The sequence below is a fragment of the Neovison vison genome, chromosome 8 (assembly GCF_020171115.1).
Source record: "Neovison vison isolate M4711 chromosome 8, ASM_NN_V1, whole genome shotgun sequence".
NCBI classification, from domain to species: Eukaryota; Metazoa; Chordata; class Mammalia; order Carnivora; family Mustelidae; genus Neogale; species Neogale vison.
The window spans coordinates 143,054,208-143,080,349 of NC_058098.1; the positions used below are offsets into that span (position 1 = coordinate 143,054,208).

A 26,142-nucleotide genomic window follows, 5' to 3' on the forward strand; every position below is an offset into this window, starting at 1 on the left:
AGCCTCAGGGAGCCTGGCAGGCAGGGATGCGCCGACTCGGAGATGCGGCTCTGCTCTACGGCCGCAGCCCTTCCTCGCGTACATCAGACTCTGCGGCTCTGAGACATTTTATATCCAGGCCCTGTTCCTAGAAACCCTGACATGAAGGTCTTCAGTGGAGGTCACGGATCTGTGGGAACCAGCCAACGTGACGCTCCTGAAGATGGTCCTGGGGCCACTCCTGAGAACGCGGTTCGGGGCTGGGTGTGGTTTCAGAAGTAGGCACACGCGGGGCCGGACTCACACTCACCAGTTCCGTGTTCCCAGACTGGCCTCTGGGGGAGAATCTGTCTACAGGTGTCTGAGGGAAAGGCGACAGCTGGACCCAGAGACTTGGGTCAGCAGCTCCTTATCCCTTCCTGGTGGGCAACGTGTGGCCTGTGTTGCTGGACGGTCCCGGTGGTGATGGCCTTGCTGACCTGCCCAGGGAGGGCAGCACACACGGGCTCGGCCTGCCAGCTGGGGTCAGGGGTCTGGACTCCCCAGTTTCTCTCCAGGTAGGATTGGGAACGGGTCAGCCTGGCCCCAAACCTGCTGCACAAGCCCTGGAGGCCACTGCTTTCGGGAAGGCCACACATTTCCGATGTCATAGTCACAGGTGGAGGGGCTGCCCGGTCGGCTTCATGCAGGAGGTGAGTAAGCAGTGAGCTTGTGGTGTGGTCTCTGGCTGGATTTCTGAGTTCACCTGTTCAACCCCAGTGTGTCCTGACGACGTTGCGGTGCTGAATCTGACAAACACTGGGGCAGCCCAGCGCACTCCGGTGGCTCAACAGATCACCACTCTGACCGGCGCTTGGGAGGGGGGGTCTCTGCTCTGCCACTTGTCCGAGTCTGGGGGTGTAGGGACCTTGCTACTGTCCTCCCATGTGCTGGGAGGGCCACCTCTTACCCCACCTGCTCCAGATACAGGTACTTTCATTTTCCGTGAGAGCAAATCATTAGCTGCGAGTTTCTGACAAAGTGCTTGAAGGATTTATAACCAAAATAGTTTATATCCTCTGCTTTCAATGGTGAAAAGCAAAAAATAAAACAACACAAACAAACAAAATGACTCTGACATCTCGTGCTGGCATCCCTGGGCTCAGCCTGTCAAGGGATCACGGAGGTGCGTACCGAGGCAGACGTGGAGCCAGGAATACACTTTTCGGTGTGCACGAGGGAAAAGCAAACTTACTGCTTCACTTGTTCATGGGGAGGCGGGGACAATTCTCTGTCCTGGAATCCCATACATGGGACACTGTTCAAGCAAGGACCATGACCTCAAGGCCACGCCTACGGAAACACGGCGACGTCTCTAATTTAAAGACATGCACATATATTTTATGTAAATATTATTGTCTTGTGCATCCCGAATGGAGAACAGTGAACAGGATTTAGCCCTTCTTGGTGAGAGTTTGGCTAATTAGGGAATTATTTTGCTTTATTATAATGATGCAGCAATGTGTTTGAGCGTTTGAGCTGAGCAGGTTTTGTTTGCTCATCTGTTTCTTCGCAGGATGAGGTCCACACTTTTATTTCCATTGCTCTCCCTTCCCCCTTCCTCCCTCCTTCCTTCCGGCATGTTGGCTTTTCTAGGTCTTTGGAAGAAGCTCTTGAGGCTCTGACTTCCTCGCGCCCTCAGTGCTACGTCCTGCGCTGTCTGGGTGAAGGAGGTTTGCACCGTGTGGAACAAAGCGGGCGTCATGGCATCCTCGTGCGGCTCCCTGTCAGCCTGCGCGGCTCCCAGGTCCCCCGTGCCTGACCCCGAGCCAGGGGCGGATGACGCGTGTGTTCTGCTCTACATACTGTCCTGTCCTGGAGACCCGGGGCTCTTGAGAGCAATGCCCTCCGGAAGCACCGACCGAGCCACAGTCCCTTCGGTTTCTGTGCGAGAGCGAGTTGAAGAAGCATGGGGTGTTCCCGAGATGCTGACATCTCGCTTAGGGTCTCAGAGTATGCGAGAAAAGAGATGAGCCGTCGCCAGACGAGAGCTGGGCTTCTCAGAAAAGCGCGCACACCGTCGCTCGAAAGGAGGGACTCCCTGCCCCTGGGCCCTCACACCAGCATTCCCTTGTCCGCAACGGACCACACCGAGCATCCTGTCGCAGTGAAGTTTATTCCAAACGATCAAGCGAAGGCACCGTCATGGAGCGGGAAGGACTGTGTGTCCCAAGTCCGTTGGCGGCCCGGTGCATCCGTGCTCTGGGCTTGGAGAGCTCTCCGCGTGGAGGCCGCTCCCTCGCCCGCTCTCAGTCACGGGTTTTCGGAGCCGGTCAGCTGACTCAGAGCTGCGTCCCCCGGGGACAGTGGGCCGGCTGTCCCGGCTCACCGGGGGCAGGGCGCAGACCCCCCGCCCCAAAGACCGTTGTCTTCACCGAAGTCTCAGAGGAGACTGTGGGTTCTACTCTGTGACTGTAACATTTTATCCTTTTTTAAAGATTTATTTGTTGATTTTAGAGAGAGTGTGTGCATGAGCAGGGGCAGGAGCGGCAGGAAAGCAGACCCCCCATGAAGCGCGGAGCCCGACACGTGGCCGGATCCCAGGACCCTGAGATCACGACCTGAGCCGAACTGAGAGTCGGACACTGAACGGACGGAGCCCCCCCACGTGGCCCCCTGTTTGTGACATTTTTAATGAATGTTTGAGGAATAAATACTCCAGAAAATTGGGTGCAATAGGGTCCCTTTGTGCCTTCATGGACCATAGTGTATACACTGCCGAGTGCCACATACCCCCCACGCGTGCTCACTCTCACCGCACACATGCAGAGACACATGCACACGTACACATGGACACAGACACACACGACCCTACATGCACGTGGATTTCTGAACTATTTGAAAGTGGGCTGCAGACATCATGACCACTCCTACCTAAATTCCCAAAATTTACCCCTTAGGGAGAAAAACCACATTCTCCTCCATAAGCTAAGTGTAATTTTAATGCAAAAGGAAGTTGATATTGTTTCAATCATATCATAAAACATATATTCGCATTTATATTTCCTCCAGTTATCCGTAGCAGGTTCTCTGCAGATCGGCCCCCGTGTGAGCCGAAGCTCAGCTGTCCGGCCGCGCTCCCTTCGCTCCTGCGGCTGCTTTCCCCCTTCCACTCCCTCTCGTCCAAGGCTGGTTCCCGAGTGTTGTGTTAGAAAACACTCTCTTTTAATAATTCTAAAACTTTAGACTTTACATTATAACTCTTACTGAGTAAGTGAATAAGCAATGATGTCGATTCTTCATTTCTGTGGTAAGACGGAAGTGCACTGGGAGGGTTTCAGGGGTGGACGGTGGGAGACCAGTGCGGGGGGTCCGTGCTGTGCTGGGACCAGGGCAGCCGAGGACAGTCTCTGCTCCTTCCCGCGTGGGCTCGCTCCCTCCTGCTTCCCTGCTGTGGATCCCTGCTCTTCCCTCCCTCCACCCCTCCCCTGCCTGTCTCTCCTTCCTTCCATTTGTATGGTTTAAATATTAATGCACAAAGAATAGGCAAGAAAATAAAAAAGAGCCTCCACAGACCTGCCGGTTTCTGTGTAGTAACTACCTACGTAAACATTTCTATTAGCTTCTTGTCTGCCCTTTTAGAATTTTTATGCAAATACAAGCAAATATCTGTACGTCTGTTCATACTTCTGCTTCTCTTCCGCATCTTGCTTTTTTCTGTAACAAAGTATCCTGGAAACCTTTCTACATCCGCTCGCTCGTGAGTGCTTCCTCGGTCCTCCCAGCTGCGTGCGGAGTGAGGCCCTTTGATCTGAGTAGCAGAAAGCACAGCACGGATGGAGATCCCATTACTCCTGCCCTAATCTTTATGACGAAGCAAGGATGTCTTGGTTCTCTAGGAACAATAACAACAGTAACCACGACGTAAAGCACCTGAGCTGTGTGCTGGCGCGGGGCTCTGCGTGCGGGGCTCTGCGTGCCGCGGGGGCTGTTCCCGCGTCATCAACAACCCCGCGAAGCTGTTTTATCAGTGACAACACTGCGGTTCTAGCAGCCGGAGCAGAGGGCCTCTCCCCGCCGTCAGGGCCAAGCTGCCCGGTGCTCTGAGTCATGCCCCCCAGTGGTGGCACGCCGCGGCCGCATTTCTCCTTCCCTTGCACACACACCTCTGCACCTTCATCCCAACCAGCCCGGCCCTGGCTGAGACCCACAACAGACCGTCTGTTCTTGCTCCTGAATCCGCCCTTCACAGGTCTTCATCAGGGGAAGGTCAGCTCCTGTCTCCCCTCCCTTAAGCTTACCCGCAGTCCCCACTGTCCCCAGCACTTAACCCAGACTCAGGGCCCACACGTTTTCCTGCTTCCCATCCCAGACTCTGGGTCTCCAGAGGCTGGTGTTAAGTCTCAAATACCCACATGACTTGGAAAACTAGGTAGGCACCCTTGGAGCATGGCCCCGATTAATTCTGTAGGACCCTACCTGCCTTCCCCAGGAATACTATCTCCAGGATATTACACTTGCCCACTCTGGAGGCTGAATCACCTGCGTTATACATCCCACTTTTCTAGCTCTTCTCACGGCTTTGCTTTGTTTGTTTTGTTTTGTTTTGGTATATGTGCACCCCTGCCCATTAGACGGTTAAGCATAAACAACTTGGTGTCAGAGTTCTGTAATTCCATTTTGCTTATCTGTAATGTTGGGCATGTAGTTAACTCAAAAATGGGTTGAATAAATGCACAAAATCACACATTTATGTGACTGGCTGGTGACTGGACAAGGACAGTCATTGATGGAACAGTTCATTATATTAAACAATTCATTACATTAAAAATTAGGCATCTATTTCCTTTAAATATCCATTAACTGTCTTCCCTCCACCTTTATCTATGAGAAACATAGAACCAGAACTGCCCAAGAAAACAAATGGCCGTCTTCAGGTTCACGAGTGGGCATTTTGCAAGATGCTGTGGGGCCAAACAAAGCAAAGTGAGGTCTGACTCCTCGTAAGTGTCTCCGTGAGCGGTGTGTTTGGTGGAAAAGGCCAAAGGTGATGACTTGACTTTAAGGTAGGACTAAACGCACACACCAGGGAAGTAAGTGGAAAATACCGATACACGGCGAGAAGCAGTTTCCTGCCACCATTGACCCCCAGTAAAAAAACAAAAAAAAAAACAACAAAAACAGGTGTGCATGTGCATGTGTATATATGTATGTAGATGTATATATGTACGTGAACATGCGTGTGTGTGAACGTACGTGTGCATGTATATATCCATACATCACATGCATGCATGTGTCTGTATACATGTGTATGTACATGTGTATGTCTATGCATGTAAATGTATGTGCATGTGCGCATGTCTATATGTGTGTGGGGGCGTATATGTGTGCATATGTGTTGTTCATGTGCACACACTATCCATGTGTATACGTGTGCATGCGTGTGTGTACATATGCACATGTTTCACACCTTCACTCCATGACCTTGGGACACAGTGCAGAGAGTGTGGCTCCTACTTCTCGCATCTCAGAACATGCACAAACACACGATAACACGTCTTCACACGGCGCAATAATCCACGTATTCCCTGGTGAAACCAACGCCAGCAGCCCGAGGCACACGGCCAGCAGGATGCCAAGAGCTGAGGGATAACAGGACATGTCTCCGTGTCAGAACACCCACGCTCCAAATGCCAGGCTGGCACCAAAACCTTCGGATGCATGAGCCAAGATGGAGAGGGACGTCCTGACTGTGTTTTACGTCAAATCCAGAAGTGATGTTTCTGGATCGCTCATGGGTTAGCTGTCTGCTGGCAGCTCTCGCTTCCCCGAGAGCTTGTTCCCAGAGCTCAGAAAGCCTGGATCCACCTCGACCCTTTACCCTTTGTAATGCTGACCCCAGACCCCAGAACCAGGAGATGTTCTCGGTGATGCCGTTCCTCAGGGAGTCCCAGTCTGAAAGGGAATCAGGGACCTCTGTCTGCAATTTAAAGGTAGCCCACTGTCCATTTCAAAAACAGCACAGATGCCTGACATACTAAAAAATATATTCCATTTTAATGACTAAATTCACTGCTTTATAGACTTTGTACATCAGTTAATCTTTATAATGGTCCTATTAAGAAGAAACTCTATATTATGCCCCTTTTACTTATGGGGAAACTGAGGCTCAGATTTCAGGAGTTAAGCACCGTTTCCAAAGTTACAGAGATAGTGTGGCAGAATCGGGATTTGCTCCCTGGTCTGGTTGCTTCCAACTTTTTACCCAAATTCTGCCCAACGCTGACTGCATGTGAAACTAACAGAGCCCTCCTTTCTTAACTACAGGGGGCAAGTGACTGCCCCATGTCTGTGACTGGTGTTTGTACCAATTTCTACTCTGCATTCTCTCCTGATCTCTTCTGAAATAATTTATTAATTGTCGAAATGCTGCTTTAAAGAGACATGCATTGTAGCAAATTGTTTCAGTGGAAAATATCGGTTAACATTCTGCATTTTAAGTAAATGATTTATACTACTAATTCACGCCCAAACTAGGTAAGTCGGAGTCACACAGAAGATAGCCCTTTAAAAATAGTCTATGGCATCATTAAAGTCTTCTTCAAGATTAATCCCTTCATGGGGCTTCTGATGTAAAATTTACGGCGATTTTAGAAAATCCTGACTTGTGGTCAGCATCCCATTCCCCCGGCTCGCTGTGATTCCTTCTGGAGTTCCAGGGCGCGTGGGAAGGCGGACCGAACGGCTCACGTGTGAGGAGGTTGTGGGTGTTGCTCCGTCCTAAGCCCAGGACCGCACGGAGGCCCCAGCACCTCTGAGCGCCGCGGGCGTTAGCGCGCTTTCGGCATCCGGGTCTGAGTCCTGAGCCCCGGGTGTGCCCAGGAGGGCAGTACCTGTGTGTGTTGGTTTACACTAGATCTTACATCCGTACCGTTTTCGAGATAATTTAGAGATACTTTTTGGCGGGCAGATTGGCGCAGGCCCTAAGATGCTCGGCGCTTGTCCTGCCTCCGCCCTGGCTTCTGCGGAGAGAGAATCCCGCAGCTTCCTCCGGCCCCGACCAGACGGTCCGCTCGCGCTTGGCAGCGCGTCTGTCTGTGGAGCACCGTGCCAGCGCACAATCATTGCAGACACTGCTGCGTGAGTGTGCGAGTCACGAGTTTTGGGAAGAGAGTAAGAGTTACATTCTGTTGTCCAGAAACGACTGTGGTAATCGACGACGTCTTAATTTAGGTATTCACTATGCGTCGGAAACTACCGTCTGAGGGCCAAGGGCACTTGCTGCTGACTTTGTAAATAAAGTTTTATTGGAACACGGCCCGGCCCGTTTGTTTGCACACGGTCTGCGGCTGTCCGCCCATCACGATGGCAGGGCTGTCCTGGCCGCTGGGCCCCCAGAGCCAGTGGCGCTTACCGTCTGGACCTTTACAGCAAGTCGGTGACCCCGGTCGACGCCCATGACGGCTTACGGACTTCCGTTTTCTGGGGGTCGCGGGACGGCGCGGGCTCCGCTCGGGGCGCTGTGGCTCACGCACGCGTATCCGCACCCTGGAAGGCTTCCCTGCTTGTCTCAACCCGCCGCCTCAGTTCGTCGCCCAGGGGCCCGTGCTCGTGACATACACATAGTGAGGACGGGCTGATGGTCCCCTCCGGACCGAACACTACCCTGTAAAGGGCCGGCGCGCGAGAAGAACTCTCCGGAAATCGCAGAGGGCACCTGCACCTGCTCCTGGGGCTTCCAGAGCTTTGCCGACGTCAGGCGTCGGGTCGCAACGCTCTGCTGGGGAGGGGCCGGCGTCGGGGGAGGGGCCGGCGTCGAGGGAGGGGCCAGCGTCGGGGGTGGGGCCGGCGTCGGGGGAGGGGCCGGCGTCAGGGGACGGGCCGGCGTCCGGGGAGAGGCCGGCGTCGGGGGAGGGGCCGGCGTCCGGGGAGGGGCCGGCGTCGGGGGAGGGGCCGGCGTCCGGGGAGGGGCCGGCGTCGGGGGAGGGGCCGGCGTCCGGGGAGGGGCCGGCGTCGGGGGAGGGGCTGGCGTCCGGGGAGGGGCCGGCGTCCGGGGAGGGGCCGGCGTCGGGGGTGGGGCCGGCGTCGGGGGGGGGGCGGCGTCGGCGGAGGGGCCGGCGTCAGTCCCGCACATGCCAGTTGAGCTCCTGCCGCCATTACTGCCGCCGGACGGTCCGGGGCGGTCAGGACGCCGCCTCCGTCCCCTCCCACCCAGAGACAACGCACCTCCAGGGCCTGCTTGGGGACGGCGAGAGGCGCGAGAAGAGGACAGGCCGGCCAGGGAGCAGGACCTCAGACGCTCCTCACCTTCCGGACCGAGTCCAGCCACCTGCCCGCCACGGTCCCCGCTGTCCCTCACCCGCGGGGCCTACGCCAGGCCCAGGCTGCCGGGTGCGGACATGGATTTCTCTTTGAAAACCGGCTTATTCCTTTCTGTTTTGCTAACTCCTGGCGAGATCCGCCTTTACGTGCGTCCTAGGACGCCGCGCTGGTCATTGCGATGTAGTATTTACCGCAGCCCGAAAGGCCAGTCCAGCGGATCCACACTGGAACGTCGGAGCCACGTGACTACTCGACCGAGCGTCTCTAACCTGTGGCCTAGACGCCGGCGTCGCACAGACCCGCACCGCCGCGTCTGCCGCCGTGGCTCGCCGACCTCACAGTCAGGCAGGACTTAACGACGCTCGGCTGAACAGGTTTTCAAAACTCCAGGGACGTGGTGATTCACCATAAAGCCTTGCCCGGACGGACGGACGGTGCCAGGGGCTCTCCGGGGACAGGGAACGGGGAAGAGCTTAGGGAGCAGTCGGAGCGACGGTGACCTGCCTCGCGCGTTCGTGAACCCGTAGGGACAGCAGCACCCCAGGGCTGCGGCACACGGAAGCCCGCGCCTGCCCTAGCTTCCGCGGAGCGCGGTGGTTCTGTCGTCAGACAGGCGGGTGCGTTACTGTCGCCCGCGACCTTGAAGGGCGTGCCGGACTTTCCCTCAGAGGCCTGCTAAGAAATGACCATCCCGCCAGTCTTCTCAGTTTCTCCAGCGAAGAAACATGGGCAGAATGGACTCCTGAATGCGGGTACTGAGAAGATCATACCAGAGCTTCTGACATCAGCTCCGCGTACGCATCCAGAAGCGGACACTTTGCAGGGGTGAGATTTTGCTCACATTGCAGTCACGTCAACCTCCCGCTCATGAGCGTCTGGAACACACACGCGCTGCCCAGGCGGCCACCCGCCCAACCCCACCCCTACTCTCCAAACCACAACGGAGGAACTTCACAAAGCCCTTCCTTCTGCAGCAAGTGTGGGGTTTTTAGCAATGACTCGAAACGAAGCCCTTCCATTTGAGGGTCCCAGCGCCACTGTGTCCCCGTTCACAACCCCCAGGATGCCTCACAGCGCCCAGAGGGACACACAGCTCACCCCACCGATGCAGCGTCCCTCAGAGAGTAACAAAGGCTTCATCTGACTTAACTGCCAGTGGCTCTTGTCCTCATGGACTGTCTGGCGGGAAGTGGTGTGCGACAGAACTTCTAACTCTCCCCCAGAAGCCGGGAAGCACCAGGAAGCTGGGAAGAGTACCCATTTGGAGCAGCAAATGGGGAGGACCCAGGGGACAGGACGCCCGTCCACGCCCCCCAGAGCTGCCACCACCAGTACCTGCAGCCGGTCACCCGGGGTGCTCCTTGGATCCGATCTGCTTCCTCAGGAAGTCAGGGTTGGAGATGCCCCTCGACGTGACTTCACCAAGTCTCCCTTGGGTTCATTTTCTAGAAGACAAAACAACAGGGCGACATCACTCACTGGAGGGGCAGGGCCGGCCCTACAGCAGGGAGCTCCACGGTAGTGCGGAGCAGCTCACGAGGACGCGTGTTCTCACACTCACGTTTCACTCAGAGCCTCGGCAGGAAAGGCCGCGGCAGACAAGTAGGAAACGCTTTTAAACATGCAGTTCAGTTACTTTGAAATCCAAGATCTGTAACCAGTTTGGACGCATGTGTACGTGTGAAGGGAAACTCGGTGCACAGAACATTCGCACTGGCCGATTACCAGGCAGTTGTGGGATTACGGCCTCTTTAACACTGGGATGCAATTAAGAAACAATTTAATAAGTGAGAAATATTTGAGATGTGTAACTATTTCTTGGAAATAATGTGATTTCACTCATAACAAAACGCAGTCTGTTGATGGCAAGGGTTTTTCTAGACGTCAACTCCACTTTATTTTAGGGGAAGAACAACAAAAGACATTATCTTCATTAATGCAAATTTGGAATTTATTAACCCTCTATCCGGGTTTTCTGCACTCTTGTCTCTGGACTAGGAATTACTGACTGTTCTAACTGGAAAAGAAAATGCCCAGGTCATTTCATACTCCACTGTCAAGGAGATAATTTATTTGTTTACAAAAATAGAGGGACAGAATATCAGAAAGTGGAGAGAGCTAGGTGTCTCCGTTGTAAAGCTATTGTTTCTGGTGCAAACCTCCAAATTCAGAGAAGCTCATTAAGTCGAGTCTGTGGCAATAACAGAGAAGTGTTAATGGGCAGCAGTGAAGTGTGTCAGGCAAATGAAGAGAGCCCCAGGGCTCGGCGCTGCTCCCCACCAGCTACATTCCGCAGTGTTACCATAAATCCTCTAAAAGATACTGTACTTCCCTTCCTGCACGTTACCTCACAATGAAGGAGACACTCGGCATGCTCGGCAAGTGGGATTTGGAATAAGAGCACGCCGTTTCCTAGGAAATCCACGGGCAGCCTGTACAATGCAACCATAGCAAATGTCGTTATTTTCCCTAATAAGAATTTACCAAAACAAACACAGAAGGAACAGAATAATTTGGAAATGTGCACAGGGAGCTAGAAAGGTTTTAAAAGTACCCTGAAAAATCAAGGTTGAAAAACAAAATGAGAGCGAGTGTGTTTTTCTGCGCATCAAAGTCAGGAATGATTAGTTTGGAATTCTCATGTAATGTTTTTAGGTACACTAACCTTTTAATACAAATTATGACCCGTAGTTTCATATACGGCAGCCCAGAGACGTCTATCCTAGAAAATCTTTGAGGAGAACAATGTGTTTTATGGTCTTTTCCTGACTGCCTGTGCTCAGAACGCACACAAATAGACACACACGCACACACCCACATGCGCGTACACACACACACACACGGGCACACGATATAAATGCAGGAAAGTCTTCTCGACACGAACCGTTCTTTTATGCACAGTACGGTGTGTGCACTTAACTCCTGGTGACAGAAGCAGGTGCCCCGACCTCCTCACATCAGACACACCCCCCTTCAGGCCCCCTGGCTTTGCAGGTGAGCGTCTGTGGGGGGCGAACAGCAGCGTCTCGTGCGTCCTCAGCCCTGCACCCTGGTCACTGACGCTCAGCGTGCGGAGCCCTCACCCTTGCATGACGGAGCAGTGAGCACACATGGGTGCTCAGCCGCTAGACACAGGGCTGAGGACCCACGTGTGCTTAGTGGGTACTGCAGACAGCCCCACGATCGCGACTTCCTGAAACCCACGCCGGCTCTTTCCGCCGGATTCTCCTAAGGCAGGTACGTAGACGCTTGATGTTACGGTTTTGAAATGATGATACAATCGTTTAAAAATATAGTCATCATGTTCATGCAATATTTGTGAACCTGCAGACCGTCCAGCTTACACGTGATTTCTGGACAAGCAGGAGCCGTGTCAGCCAGTACCGCTGTGAACGCTTTGGGGTCTTTGAAACTCTGAATTCAGGTTCTCTCTCAGGCAATGACAGGGCCAGGATAAGAATGAAAGGTATTTCCTTTAACTCCCCCAAACCAGAATACCGACGTCCCCTGCCTTGCTCTGGCGCCGGACAGACACCCCCGGCCAGGGGACCGTTCGCAGGAGCAGCGCTCGTTCCTGTCTTGTGCGCTCTGTGCAGACAGTCGTGCGTCTTCCACACGATCGCGCGGCGGCTAAGTGGCAGCAGGAATCACCCGACAACGCCTTCCCACTGTGCGACGCCTGGCCACAGGTGGGCGCGGACCTCTTGCGCGGGTGCGCCTGACCTGCCATCGCGATGTCCCCAGCCGCCGCCAGCCCCTTGGGCTTGGTGACCTGTCCCTGTGTCATCGCTTTCCTGAGGTTCCTTCACGTCAAAGAGACCTTCCGATTCACTCGGTCGTGTTTAAATGACACGTACAGGTGTGTCTCTGGCAATCTGCGTTTCCGCTACAGGATTCTTTATCAGCGGACATGCCTCCTGCCTTTCCTTTCTCCTGAACGTTCTGTGTGAGACGGGTGAAAAGTGAGGGACGTGTTTTGACAGTGCCGCTGCTCAGACTTACAACACCGAACGGTAGGAACCAGACAGTCCGTAATGAAGCAGGAGGGGGTGAATCCTTCCCCGTCGGCAGGCGCAGAGGCTCAGGGGGGTCTCCGGGGAGGACCCCGAAGGCCCATGACCTGGTTTTGCTTGCTCCCCGCGCCCCATGCTCAATGCGCTCCAACAGGCAGAACTCTGTCTAGAAGGTCTTCAGTGTGCGTAGTGACCGCAGGCGGGCGCCGGCCTGGCCCCGTGGGTGCTCCCCGCAGCTGCCCGCCTGCCCGGAGAATGAGATCCCACCACCCAGGGACGGCGCTGACGTGACGAAGTTGCTGGTCCGTGGGCTCTCCGTCCGTCTTTCCTGCGTGAATAGAGGCGATGCTTCCGTTTGTGCGGAATTCAAGGTAGTTTAGTAAACCCACGCCCTTGCTTGTGTTCATGCTTCAGAACATGCTCAGTGTCTGGCTGGGAATGAGACTTAGAAGGGGTCCGATTTCAGTTTTTCTGAGTGAAACAAGAGATCGTTGTCGGAAGACAAAGGGGATGAGGAAGGTGAGAGCGTGTGGCCTCGTGAGTGAGCGGATGAGGCCGCAGGACGTCGGGCCACACGCGGGCTCTGAACCCTCCTTCTCTGCGTTTTTAAATATGGGTGCGCGTCCTCATCACACATTTCTCATCTAAAGCGCTGCACGTTTGCCCCAGACCCCCGTCCCTCTGAGTGTTGCCATGTATTCTGAGAACGAAGGCTTCCAGCTCGCCCTCGTGCGCAGCCTCCATGCGGGACGGCTCCGCTCCGTGTGGGACCCTGACTCCAGCACGTTAACAAGTGAGGATTTCCTAAACGCGGTTGGTAATGTGCAGCTTTCGTGGATGAGAACATCTCGCATGTGGTCTGTCTCCAGCCGGCCTCTGGCTGCTGGCTCCTGCCATGCTGACCCCCATATCAGAAGCCAGCACCTCACTGACTCTCAAAACCAACACGGGAAAGGAAACTCCTTTCCCACTGCGGGCTCTCCGCGAGAGCTAGCGGGACCCTGACACCGAGGACAGGGTGTTGGCGGGTACGCCTGTCCGCGGGAGTGCTCAGAGGCCAGGAGCAGGACTCACACGGGCTTGCACGGCCGTGAGGGGAACACCTCACCCTCCGGAACTGGGCCCTGTGCAACACTCACGTCTGTACCGTTGCCCGACAACTACAGCTCCTAGTGCCTCCAAACACGTTACAGTCGCATCCAACGGGTACACAGATGACCGCTCAGAGCAGTTCTGCGTGCGGCCAAAACGAAAACTGTCCGAGGCGGTCTGGCTACATCATTACGAGTAGCCATGTGGGACTGGCCGGTGCGGTGACTGGGCCGGGTCGCCGTGAAGCACGGGTGTTGACACTCCAGAGCAGCTCGGACCATGAGCCCCAGCCGTGCACACCTTTCCTGATCCGCGGCTGACACGCACACGCATGTCGACGTGCAGAAGACCGTCCGGAGTGCCCGCCCACGGCGAACCGGGCTCCTCTCCGGCGAGAGAGTGGGATTCGGAGGACTAAGAAGTCTCACTTTTCATCTGTTGTGCTTCTAATTGCTTAACATCGCCAAAGCAAACTCAGGTAACATGCATATAACCTAAAACACCCTGAAAAACACGGTAATTTCTAATATCTATTAGTATTTTCAAAAAGTTATGTATCAACTGCTGTAAAGAATGATTAATAAATTCAGTGAAAAAAACTATACTTCCGAGGTGGCAGAATAATTACGAGCAACTTGAACTTCCCCCAGAGATACACCATTCCCAGCTCCCACTGTATTTGGCTGGTTCTGGGATCTGCTGACTGTTTACACACCAATAAACAATGCTACAAGGAAATCACATTTAGGCTCAATTAGATCATTCAAGCTCATTAAAAAAATTCTTCCAAATTAAGCAAAATGATATAGAAAAGCAATTAAAGACAGAGGCAATTAAAACAAAGGCCAATCAGGGTCACATCAGGGAGGAGAGGCTGCTTCTGAACCAGCGGCCCCCAGCGGTCCCCCAGCGGCCATCGCCAGCGACCGCTCTACCTGGTCAGGTCCGGCGCCTGCGACCGCCGGTGAACCCTGAGCCCTGTCCCGGAGGCCCAGCCACAGCTGCCAGTGCAGAAGCCGGCGCAGCTTCTGGCGTCAGTGGACGTTAGAACTGGAAGTAATTTTAGCGATCGTTCGGTTTAGTCAAACCCTCCGTTTTTAGACGTGGGTGCTGACGTCTGGAAGTCTCCGTGACGGCCCAGTTTCCGTGGGAAGTGAGAACAGATCCGGGGCGAGGTCTCAGGTGGGCCATTCCCAGCTCCTTCCCCAACCAAACGAGGGCTGTTCTAGAGAAACCTAAGACTTAATTTCGGTTCCTTTTAGTAAGGATCCCAAGCTCGAGGTGCCACAGCGCGTGACGTATCAAGTTTCGGGGCAGAGATCGGCTTCAGCTGCGGCGCGGGAGCTGTGGTTCTGCGCGGGTGTGTGAATCTGGGGTATCTGCAGCCGTGGGACTCGGCCCAGAAGGGGTGACCTCCAACCACTAAGGCTTTCGGGTTTATTTCCTTGCCCGTCAGTGAAACAGGGGATTCTTAACTGAAATCAAAGCTTTCCAAGAGGCAATGCCCAAGCAAAGCCCAGAGGACGCAGACACGCCGGGCACCCTTCCTCCCTGGGAAGCCCTGGCCCCGATGCTAATTACCCTCAACTGAGTTCGCTTCCCCACCTGCCTCCCTAAATCCTACCCCGTCTGTCCAGTCCCGTGGCCAGAATCTTCAAACTCTTGCTTTTATCATGCCGGCCTCTGCTCAATAATAAATCAGTTCAATGATGATAATAATAGTTATTACATCGCTACAACATTACCGTGTATCACAGTATAAAGCTAAAAGTGTCTCCCATACAAACTGGTAAACTGTGCCCATTACAGGTGAGGGAAGCGGTCGGATGTGCTGGGTCAGCACAAACCGTCCCTTGGGCCTGGCCTCAGCCCGTCAGGCTGGCTACAGTTGTCCCTTGGGCCTTGGCTCTCACTATTGCCCCATGGGACCTCTCGTCTAGGACATTTTCTGAGTCGCTCTAACACAGAGGCCCCTGTCTTGCTTGTGTTCAGCCATCTTTTCCTCTGCTTCAGTATCACGGATGTCCCAACCCTGTTCTGAAATCCCACAGCGTAACTCTCCAGAGACTTCCCAGATTCCCCCCCCCCCCGCCCCAGTGCTCGGTGGGCCGCACCCTCGGAAGCAGGCCTGGGCCCCCTGCCGTCACCCACGGTGGGTCACCAGCCGTGAGCGTCGGTGGTGCGCCTCTCACCTGACATGCCGGGCTCCCTCCCCCGCTCCGCGGCCGCCGCCGCGGGCACTCTTACAAGCAGTGAGTGTGTTGAAGGCAGGGGTGGTATCTGATCCCCTTTGTATCACCAGAAGCCAAGAGAAAGCAAATGTCTTAAAGGAATGCATTTCAATACTTACTCAGGATGTTTATGGGAGATGCGCACTGTTCTGTGGGTCCTTTCTGCTGTCCAGCACGGCTCCCACATTATGCCCTAACGCGGGACTCCTAGATAGTTGCAGAACAACTGGGAAAATGCGAGCAGTTGGCCCCAGTCTGTTCAGACAACTGCAGTAAAATCCCACTGACCAGGGGCCTCAGAAGCAACAGAAATCCGTTGCTCTGTTCTGGAGGCCGGCGGCCTGAGCTCAGGACGCCAGCAGTGTTGGGAGGGGGCCCTTGTTGGGTCCCAGACTTCCTGCTGTGTCCGCACACGGGGACAGGGCTGAGGGGCTCTCCGGGGCCTTCCACAGGGCACTAGTGCCCCTCATGGAGGCTCCGCCCCATGACCCGATGGCCTCCAAAGGTCCGCCTCTACACAGCATCGCCGTCGGAGTCCGGGTCCTACCCGAGAACTCTGGGGAGACACAGACATTCAGACCATAGCATCACCCTTCAGAAGACGGACAGGCCGTTCGGAAAGACAAGGCTCAAGGCCAGATCTGTGTGGAGCAGTCGTCTGTCCCGGGAGTTCATGCGGCAAGGCAGTAACTGGGTGCACACTCGGGAGATCACTTCTCACGCCTGTTGTCTCTGACACACAGCGTCCCCATACACTGAATCAGGCTCTTAATTGCTTGGTGAACTCCACAAAATTTGCAAGGGACCCTTGGGTAGAAAGTCAGAATATCAGCAGCAAACCCCCTCTTAGAATGTCTGTAATTACTGTCTGTCAAGGTCGTGATTGTAGATTGTGACTTAAATATGTTATTAGTTCAACTTAACCAAGGCCTCACATTCCAACCAGAAAATTCTAACACGAAGGGGCGTGGGCAACATTTAGCAACCTTCATTTCTGACAGACTGCTGAGTGGAAATGCTTTGTCTTTTCAAGACAAAACGCCAGGGATGGCTCTCTGAAACGCACAGCCATCTCATCGACAAGGAGCTCACAGGAAAACGAGCTGAGAAATGGGGTTCCTCTGTGTGAGGAAATCCTCCAACAGACTGCTTCCCAAGTGACGAAAAAGGCCTTCCCCAAAAGCAAACCAGTGGGACCGAGAGAAAACGCTTCTGCACAGCAAAGCAAACCAGCAACAAAACGGACGGACCACCTCCTGAATGGGGGAGGACACTTGCAGACGATATAAGTGAAAAGGGGTTAAAATCCAAAATATATAAAGAACCGCTGCACCTCAACACCAAAAAATAAACAATTCAATGAAAAATGGCAGAGGTCCTGAGCATGCATTTTTCTGAAGAGGATAGACACACGGCCAACAGACAGATGAAAAGATGTTCCACATCACTCGTCATCAGGGAAATGCAAATCAAATCACGGAGACCCCCTCCCACCCTTCAGAACAGCTAAAATCAACGACACCAGCAACAACAGGTGCTGGCAAGGATGCGGAGAAAGGGGAAGCCTCTTACATGGGGGGGTGGGGATGCAAACGGGTGCAGCCACTCTGGAAAATAGGATGGAGGATCCTTAAAAAATTAAAAATAGAATTACCCCATGATCCAGTAATTGGGTATTTACCCAATTACTGGGTAATTTACCCAAAGAAAATGAAAACAGTAATTTAAAAAGACACGTATACCTCTATGTTCATTGTAGCATTATCTGTAATAGCCAAATTATGGGTACAGCCCACCGACAGATGGATGGATAAAGAAGATGTGGTGTAGACACAGAGTGGAATATTACTCAGCCATGAAAAAGAGTGCATGCCTGACATTTGCAACAACGTGGACAGATACAGAGGGTTTAAAGCTAAATGAGATAAATCTGAGAAAGACAAATATCACATGGTTTCACTAGGATGTGGCATATAAGAAACAAAACAAAGGAAAAAATTGGCAAGCAAGGAAAGAAGAGACCCTCGTGAGTACAGGGAATAAACGAGAGGCTCTAGAGGGAAAGTGGGTGGGGGGATGGGTGAGATAGACGAAGGGAATTAAGTACGAACTTCCAGTTACAACATAAATAAGTCATGGAGATGAAAATTCCAGCGCACGGAACACAGCCGATAAGGTTGTGAGAATGTTTGGTGACAGATGGTGACTACAGCTACCACGATGAGCCCTGAGAAATGCACAGAAACGCAGAATCATTATATTGTGCACCTGAAACAATGAAACTGCGTGTTAATTATACTTTCATTAAAAAATAAATAATAGAAATTTTTATTTTTTATTTTTATTAAATTAAAAAGATTATTAGAGAGAGAGAGTGTGAAAGAGTGTACAGGAGAAGGGCTAGGTCAGAGGGAGAAGCAGACCGCCCACGGAGCAGGAGCCCGACGGGGACTCGAGCCTGAGATGCCGGGATCATGACCTGAGCCAAAGGCGGTCACTTAACCATCTGAGCCACCCAGGCGCCCAATAATAGAGACTTAAAAAAAAAAAAAAAGATATTTTTGTGTGACAACATCTTCATAATAATCATTTCTCTTTACTTTTTGAGATTTTATTTATTTATTTGACAGAAAGAGAGAGCACAAGCAGGGGGAATCGCAGAGGGTGAGGGAGAAGCAGATTCCCGCTGAGCAGGGAGCCGGACGTGGGGCTTGATCCCAGGACCTTAACATCATGACCTGAGCTGAAGACAGACACTTAATGACTGAGCCTCCCGGGTGCCCCATGCTAATTATTTCATTTGGGCCTCAAAACAATCTTGAGAATAGGGCAAAGGAGATATTATTTACTCTATTTTCAGAGAAAAACTGATTTTTAGAAAGATAACTTGACCCAAATCATAGAGCTGGATTTGAACTCTGGGTTCCTGCCTGGACATTACAGAATCCCACATGTTCAGATGTCTCCCCACCGCGTGTGTCAGTCCCCTCTGATGTGGGGCTGACCGCGTCCGCCTTCTGACCTGCTGCACCTTGGGAACTACATGACCAAGGAGCCTCGCGTACGCAGGGAAGACTTAGACCCCCCGGACACGTCTGCCTGTGGGAGGCGGTGACTGTGGGAAGGACCTTAACGTCACGTTGTCAAGCCGGGACCCACAACAGCCAGGGCCCCTACCTTGGACATGGGTTCCTTGGAGCATTGATTTGTCTTTATTTTGAAGACTCTGTTTGTAAAGTGCAGACGGTACTGAGACCACTAACAGTTTGCCGCTGTGTCTTCAAAAATACTAACTCCTCATGCAGCAGGGGGACGGCTGGGTGCGTGTGGGGCGCCGTCTGTCTTCGCGCGCCCTCTCCCTCTCCGTCACACTCTCTCGCCCTGATTCAGCCACTCACTGACCTGCAGAGGGGAGCACCAGGAGGCGGCGATTGCAGGGAACTGTGTCCAGGACTTAGGGAGCGTCGGAAACTGGGAAGCATCTCGTCTCCTGGACTCATGCGCAGCCGGTGGGGTTGTCGGCACCTAACCACAGAGGCCTGCCCCCTCTCCCCTCGGCAGCGGGCTGGTGGAAACCTCCGTCGGATCACGCGGAAGGAGGAGGGCTCGGGAAGCCCTGGCAGCCCAGCACACCAGCTTGAAGAGCAGTACAGAGCCGGCTCAGCCCCCAGTGGCAGGAAGGGGGACCGGACCGGAGAGAGAGAGCGGGAGCCAGCCCCGTGCAGAGCCGGACTCCGTGGCGACCGCGCCCAGGTCATCAGTCCCGCCAGAAGTGCCCCGATGGAGATGTGCGCAGCATGCTTGGGGTCCCAAAAGGGGAGGTGGGTCTGCTGTTGGAGCCGTTGGAGCTGGAGGGGTTCTCAGGCCGGGAGGCGGAGCTGGGGGGTGTGAGGTGCTCTGTGAGATAGGGGCGGGGGATGTTGTCTGGGAAGAAACAGGGCACACGGGAAGAGAATGCATGTTTGGACACTAGGTCCCCAGGGGTCCATGTCTCTCCCTGGGACACAGGGAACCACCACGGACATCGGGCAGGGAATGACAGGCTGGGAAAAGTTGCCATGGGAACAGAGGGAGGCCCGTGGCGGGGTGCAGGGCTAGGCATGTGGATGGGGCCGCCCGCAGCCCTCAGAGCACCCACGGCCTCAGGGCACTGTGCGCCTGCCGGTGGGGGACGGAGAGCACAGACGGCCATCTCATGCTTCCTGCCCTGAGCTCCTAGCCACACACACGACAAAGCCCTCTGCCCGCAAAGCTGGAGAAGACTCATCCTCTGGGTTTCTGAAACTCCCGCCACCGGATGACCCTGCAAGGGGATGACTCGGGCAGAAGGTTCTCCGTGAGATGGGCTAAAAATCAGCATTTCTGGGGAAAAATTGTGTGGAAACACAGCTAAAGTCTGTACAAATAGGCAAAGGTAAAATTCCTTCTTCATAAATTTTTAATTTAAAAATGTCTATGGATGTTATATCTTCAGCTAATAATATCTTCTTGAGGCAGGAAGAAAGAAAAAAGAGGGGAATCAGGAAACCGGGAAGAAGGGAAGGGGGGAGGGAAGTGAGCTGAGCGTCAGCAACCGAGCTAAGGTGGCCGCAGTTTGAGAAAACAAGAACGCGTCTACCGATGGGAGCCTCACGAAGGAGTCAACATGACTTGTGTTCTCCAAGATGTAGTCACCGACAGTGACGGGCGAGTGGCAGACGGATTCTCGGGTCGACGCGTGCCGGTGCTCAAAGCCACGGTGGGGGCACAGCAGAACAAGGACAGGACGGCGAGCCCGCCCGTGGGGACGCCCCGTGCTGCCGGCGGCGGCGGCGAGGGGCTGCGGACGGAACACGGGCCTCCGCGCCACGGGCGTCCCTATGTGAAGGCCCATCGCACACGTGTGAAATGACAAGCGCAGTGGCAAAGTTGTATGTTTTTAACCTCGGGAAACGGAGACTGTTTCGTGGGCTGATTTGATCAGTGAAACATGTCCCCACCAGAGCAGGGACGGCTGCATTCCTGCCTGGGCACCCAGAGCCCCGCGGGCAGACATGCGCCCCAGGCGGGCAGCCCCGCAGCAGGCGGTGGGGACGGAAGCCCTGTTCCCTTTCTGAGTTTTGCGGTGGGCCCAGAGGGACGGAGCCGGAGACCCCGAGCTCAGCGCACTCCTGCCGAGCTCCGGAAGTGGACCCCGAGGGCACAGCCTGCCTTGTCACCACCTGGTCACGGGAGGGGGCTTCGCTGCCTCTCCGGGCTTGGGTTTCGTCCCCTGCGGAGTGGGAGCGGTGTCGCAGGTGTCTCTGTCTTAAAGGGGCCGTCCAAGGATGGAGGTGACACGGCTCCGGCACAGTGAACACTTTCCTCCTCACCATCAACAACCTGGGCCTGGGCCCCCCGAGTGGCTTCCTGGCCTGTCCGCTCTCGCGTGCTCAGGCCGCGTAACACAAACACCACCCGTGGCCACCCCTCCCTCCGTCTGGGTGGCACGTCCTCCCCTGCGGACACAGCAAGAGAGCGCCAGCTCCCCGACTCCCCCCATCACGCGGGCCCCTCCCCGCCTCGTCCCCCACAGGCCTGCTCCGGCACCCTCTGGGGGCTGGGGTCTCAGGACATGAGCTTCGGGGACGGCGGATGTTCAGCCCATCGTGGTCCCTGACGAGCACGTCCCCGTGTCTCTCTCCGTCCCTTCTGAAAGCGTCAGTTTAAAGAGAAGTAATAGTGCAGGGACTGAGCGCAGTGGGGGTTCCGGCATTTTTAACACGCAGAGTGGGTACAATATCTTCGCACGACTTGGAATTTACCCATCTGTCTGTACTTTACGCATTCTCATACTTCCCTGCATTCTGAAAGCTCTACACGAAGAGCAGTGACCACGGTCAGCTCGACGGTGCACATCCGAGCCCTCGGAGCCCACGTGTGGGAGCGACGAGCTCCAGGCCTCGCGGAACCTCACATTCCTTACTGGAGATTCCTCATCCCTTAGAGCCGAGAGAGCGCGTACAGTGCCAAGGGGGTATGCTTCCCGATGCACGGATGATGGAGCAAGGTCACGGACCCGCCGCGGACGGACGTCCACAGCTGACCCTCCCCCCGCTCAGCAGAGACACACGTGCAGTGCATGGGCACCGTCATCAGTGACGTGGGAACAACGCGGGGTCCGCCCCGACCCCCAGCCCGGGTCCCCTGCTGCAAGCTGGAAGCAAGACCCTCCAGCCCTTCCTGGCTCTCCCCTCGGTATTTGTTTCACCGTCACAGAATCCAACTCTGTAGCACACACACCGTTGTACAACCTGAGGGAATGTACGGTCCACATCGTGAGCGAGCACCAGGGCCTGCGGTCCCGACTGGGCCCCACTTTGCCTGTGACTCGCTGGTAGAGAGATCTGTACCTTGAGCAAGGCCAACCTGTGGCCATGGTCTTTCTACCAAACAACCTAGCAAGGACAGCCTTGCTGCCTGTGGACATCCTGCCATCTGAGTGCAGACTGTTGGGTCAGAACGGCTGGGCACCCCCGAGCGGAGGCAAGGGAAGCAGGTGAAAGGGAAGACCCTTTGTCCATCAACTCGTAGGAAAGTCCAATAGGAAAAAGGAAAGAAAAAAGCCCAACTGTGTGAAAGTAAACAATTTCAATGATTTTCAAATGAAACAGAAAGGAAGAAACTTCCAGAGGGTGAATTTCCTGGATTAGCAGGTAAACGTGGGCAGCACACCCAGTCCCGTGAGGAGGTGAACCACCCCGGCCCCAACCAGGTTGGGATTCTACAAATGGGGCCATGGAGCACGCCACTGCTCTGCGGTCCGTGGGGCGTCAGGGAGGGAGCAGGGGCATGTGAGGGCAGTGGCCTCTGAGGAGGGGGCCTCCCTGAGCAGGGACCTAGGAGGGCGTGACCCACGGCCCTTTTCTGTATGCCCCATGTGCTGCATCCAGACTCCCTGCATTTTTGGTTTGGAAAGGGGGTGAGTGCCACCAGACAGCATTCTGTGCGTCTACTTCCTGTCGCTAAACAAACACGTCTGTGAAATGCTTGCTTTCTAATTCCCAAAGTTAACTCTAAAGCCCATTTGTATAATAAAAAATGAAAAACTTGAGTGAATACACTTTGAGTAGATTTAGATGACAATGAATCAAAGTTTAAAACACAGCAACCCGTTTGCATGATTACTACCTAAGATTTCTTTCTATGATGGAAAAACTGAAGGTAAGAACAGGAAAGGGATGGGCCAACGGCCCACGGCCTCACAGCGACATCCGACCCGGATCAGGGCCTGTGGGGTCCCGGCGGGGTGTCCCAGGGATGCGCAGACGGCAGGCGGGAACGGTTGGGAGACGAGGGGCTGGCTGTGTCTGGGCGTGGTACCAGCGGGAGTGACAGTGAGTACCTCAGCAGGTGTGATGTTTGCACGGGAAAATCCCGTGTAAGACCCCACAGAGTCGTCTCCGAGGCACGAGCGGGCCGGCGAGGCTGGGGCCCGCCCGAGCACTACAGGACATGGTCCTGCTCGTGGCTCTGCTCCTGTGATCTTCAACCAGATGATCTCTGTGGTCCTCCCAGTTCTAATGCATGGAGACCATGATTAAAACGCTCCTTTATTTATTTATTTATTTATTTTAAAGTAGGACCCATGCCTAACACAGAACCCCACATGGGGCTTCAACTCAAGACCTGAGCTGGGATCCAGGGTCGGACATGTGACCACCCAGGCACCCCCAAATGGTTCCTTTAAATAGTGAGTTGAAATACGCATCACAGGATTCGACGGTGACAGCGTAAAGTGGAACCCAGGTTTACGTATGCCGGTCAGGGCAAAATAAAGTAATTGCATCATCTCCCAACTGAAGAGAAGTCCCTTTTATTTATTTTTAATTTGCTTCTGATCCCCTCTTTGGAGAAGCAGAAATCTTAAACAACAGCCTTAATGACGCTACAGGGCAATTCGGGACCCCGCACGGTCCAGCCTTTCCGGGATCGGGATCGCAGGGAAGGGTAAGCCGGTGTCAGAGGAGAAGCTCCAGCACTGGGTCGTGGCTCCCACTTCCTCGCAGGCATTTGCTAAACCCGCGTCTGATGAGCTTCCCCGGCTACACCCCGGCCAGCAGCCCTGCAGCCGCACGGAGCGTGCCGCGTGGGAATGTCGTCCGCGGGGCCTGCAATCACGGCACAACGCGCACAACGCGAGTGGGTTGAGTCCAGGTGAGAGCTCACGGCAATCAGGCCTGGGGATGGGAGAACAAAGCCGTTTTCTCTCATTTGCCGGCAACACAGCCGTCAGGCCTTAATTAGGAGGCAAGTGTGGGCTGGCGGCTGGAAGGCCGCTCATTACCCGCCCAGCTCCCAATCAGCCCGCCGGCGAGAGCCAGCCACCGCGGCCCGGAAGGGGACTGGCGGGAAGGAGCCATGAGGGCAGCAGGGAATAAAATTGAGTTCTGGAGGGAGAGGGGCCAAACCCCTGGGAGCTAGCTGCAAATAAGTCACACAGCTCTGTGGGGTGCCCCGTGCGCGATTCGCCAAAGTCCCCGGCCCCGGCCGGAAGCATCAGTCCCATGGCACTCCCTGCCCCCCACAAAGCTCTTCTTCCCAAACGACATTTCCCAGAGACCACCCAAACTGGAAGATATAGAGTACGTTCTTTTATTCACAATTTTTCATAATCAACTTAAGAGCATTTATCTAAAACAAGTTCCCCAATATTCCTGTGAATATCACATGAATTTATTATATGTTTATATTGAATGGATACCTATCTGCTCGGATCTACAGTAAAATATCAAAAGGTCAGTTTAAAATATCCTCTAGAGACTGGTATGTTAACATTCAGTTGTAAGCCTAATTGTCTTTGAATAAAGCCTGTGCATTCAAAATAAACGTAGAATTTACTGGTAAGAATCACACACACACACGCGCCCCTCCTATATCAAAACACCTACGTTCATGTAGGAACTAAACACAGGATTGCATTGTCCGCAGTATTACTAAAATCTGTGTCGCAGGGACTACAGAACGCCGCGCGGTTGAACATTGTCGCAAGCCTGTGCTCGGCCGCGCCGTCCCCTGCTTGTGGGAGGAACTGCACAGCCACGGCGCTGGGGAAACACCACCGGTTGCCAACCCAGGGCCGACCGGGGACGGGGCAGAGCCACAGGCGTGCGGGCCTGCGTGTGGACCACAGTCATGTGCGAGGCTTCATGGAGCCTCGTGCCCAAGAATCCATTTAAGGGAGCTCGCGGTTCCGAATCTATTTTAAATGGCCCCGGAAATAAACCGTCCCTGGGCCTGGATGGGACACGGAGGAAATGGGAGACCAGAGCTCCGCTGTCCCTGCCCGTCCCTTTCTCCGGGAACTTGTGGGGGACACGCTCATGTTCTCTCAGCTGCTGCTCGTGGGGGGTCTGGGGTTTTGAGAAACAGCCGCCCCCGTGCCCGTGAGCCAGCAGATGCAGACGGAGTTTGGAGTCATGCGGCGTTGGAAATCCGCGCCCACGGTGAACTTAGAGCTCAAAGGGTTTGTCCTGCGCATCTGGCCATCCCACCTCCTCGGTGGACAAGGGGGGAAATGATAGAAGAGAAGTAAAAATCAAGGTCCGCAAATAAGGAAAATTGCTGGGCTGCCACAGAAGATGAGGCAAGACCCGGGAAGGGCCACCGCGCTCAGACTTTCTGCACAAGCCCCGGGTCAGCGCCGCGCCTCTCTGAAACCAGGACGGCAAAAAGTAAATTCACTGCTCCAACCCCACGTCCACTCCGTCTCCCACCCGAGCAAGGCCATGTATTCAAAACTGGGTCCTCCCACGCAGGCGCCGGGAGGCGCTTTCCCGGCATTCAGGGCGGAGGCCGGCGACCGCTGACGACGCGGCAGGACCTCCAAGAACTGGCCCCTCCCACGTCCACAGCCCACACGGCCCTCACAGTGCTCCCCCCCATAGTTCTCAAAGTGGGGTTCAAGGAATGCAGTCATTTCACCCCAGGGACTTTGCACAACCTGTTTATTCTGCCAGGAACCCCTAACCCATGCCCAGGGGTTAATCCTTTCTATGGTGAGGGCTTATAGCTCCTCTTCTGCATCCGCTCTGCAATTTTTCTCTTTTGGGACCTCGATTTTTACTCCCTTTATATGATTTCCCTTCTCATATGGGAAAAAAATCCGCTCACTCAATACAGAACTCATCTGCCTGTTTCCTGGTTTCTTCACGGTGCCCACCATACAGTAAAGACCTGAAAAATGGGGGGGCCGGTAAGTGGAGGAGACACAGGATTGTCACATCTCAGAAGAGAGCTCTGCAAGACAGGCTTTGAAGCTTCTCTGTACAAATGCAAGTATATAGCAGGTCCTTATTTGTCGAAAATTTTCTGGGTGAGGTGTTTCCTGGAAACTGAAGAGTGACCAGGTTATATCCTTCTGTGGAATACTTTTGGAGACCCTGGGAATTGAGGAAATATTCCCTTCGGTGGTGAAGATGGAGGGAACATGCAAACGAGATAATCCAAATGCCCACTGCATCTCGGGCCCCAGAACCCAGCGCACCTCAGACCCGAGAACCTGCTGC

At 54.3% G+C, this 26,142-nt stretch overlaps 1 protein-coding gene across 12 annotated transcripts in view; it reads right to left on the reverse strand.

Moving 5' to 3' along the window:
• The window catches only part of MYT1L (myelin transcription factor 1 like), a 393,417-nt gene that overhangs the window by 244,607 nt on the left and 122,668 nt on the right, over positions 1 to 26,142 (reverse strand). For all 12 annotated transcript variants that reach the window (XM_044262156.1, XM_044262153.1, XM_044262152.1 and 9 more), the window contains exon 3: positions 9,616 to 9,725. The gene's annotated coding sequence lies outside the window, so the exon portion shown is untranslated. The remainder of the gene's footprint in view (positions 1 to 9,615; positions 9,726 to 26,142) is intronic.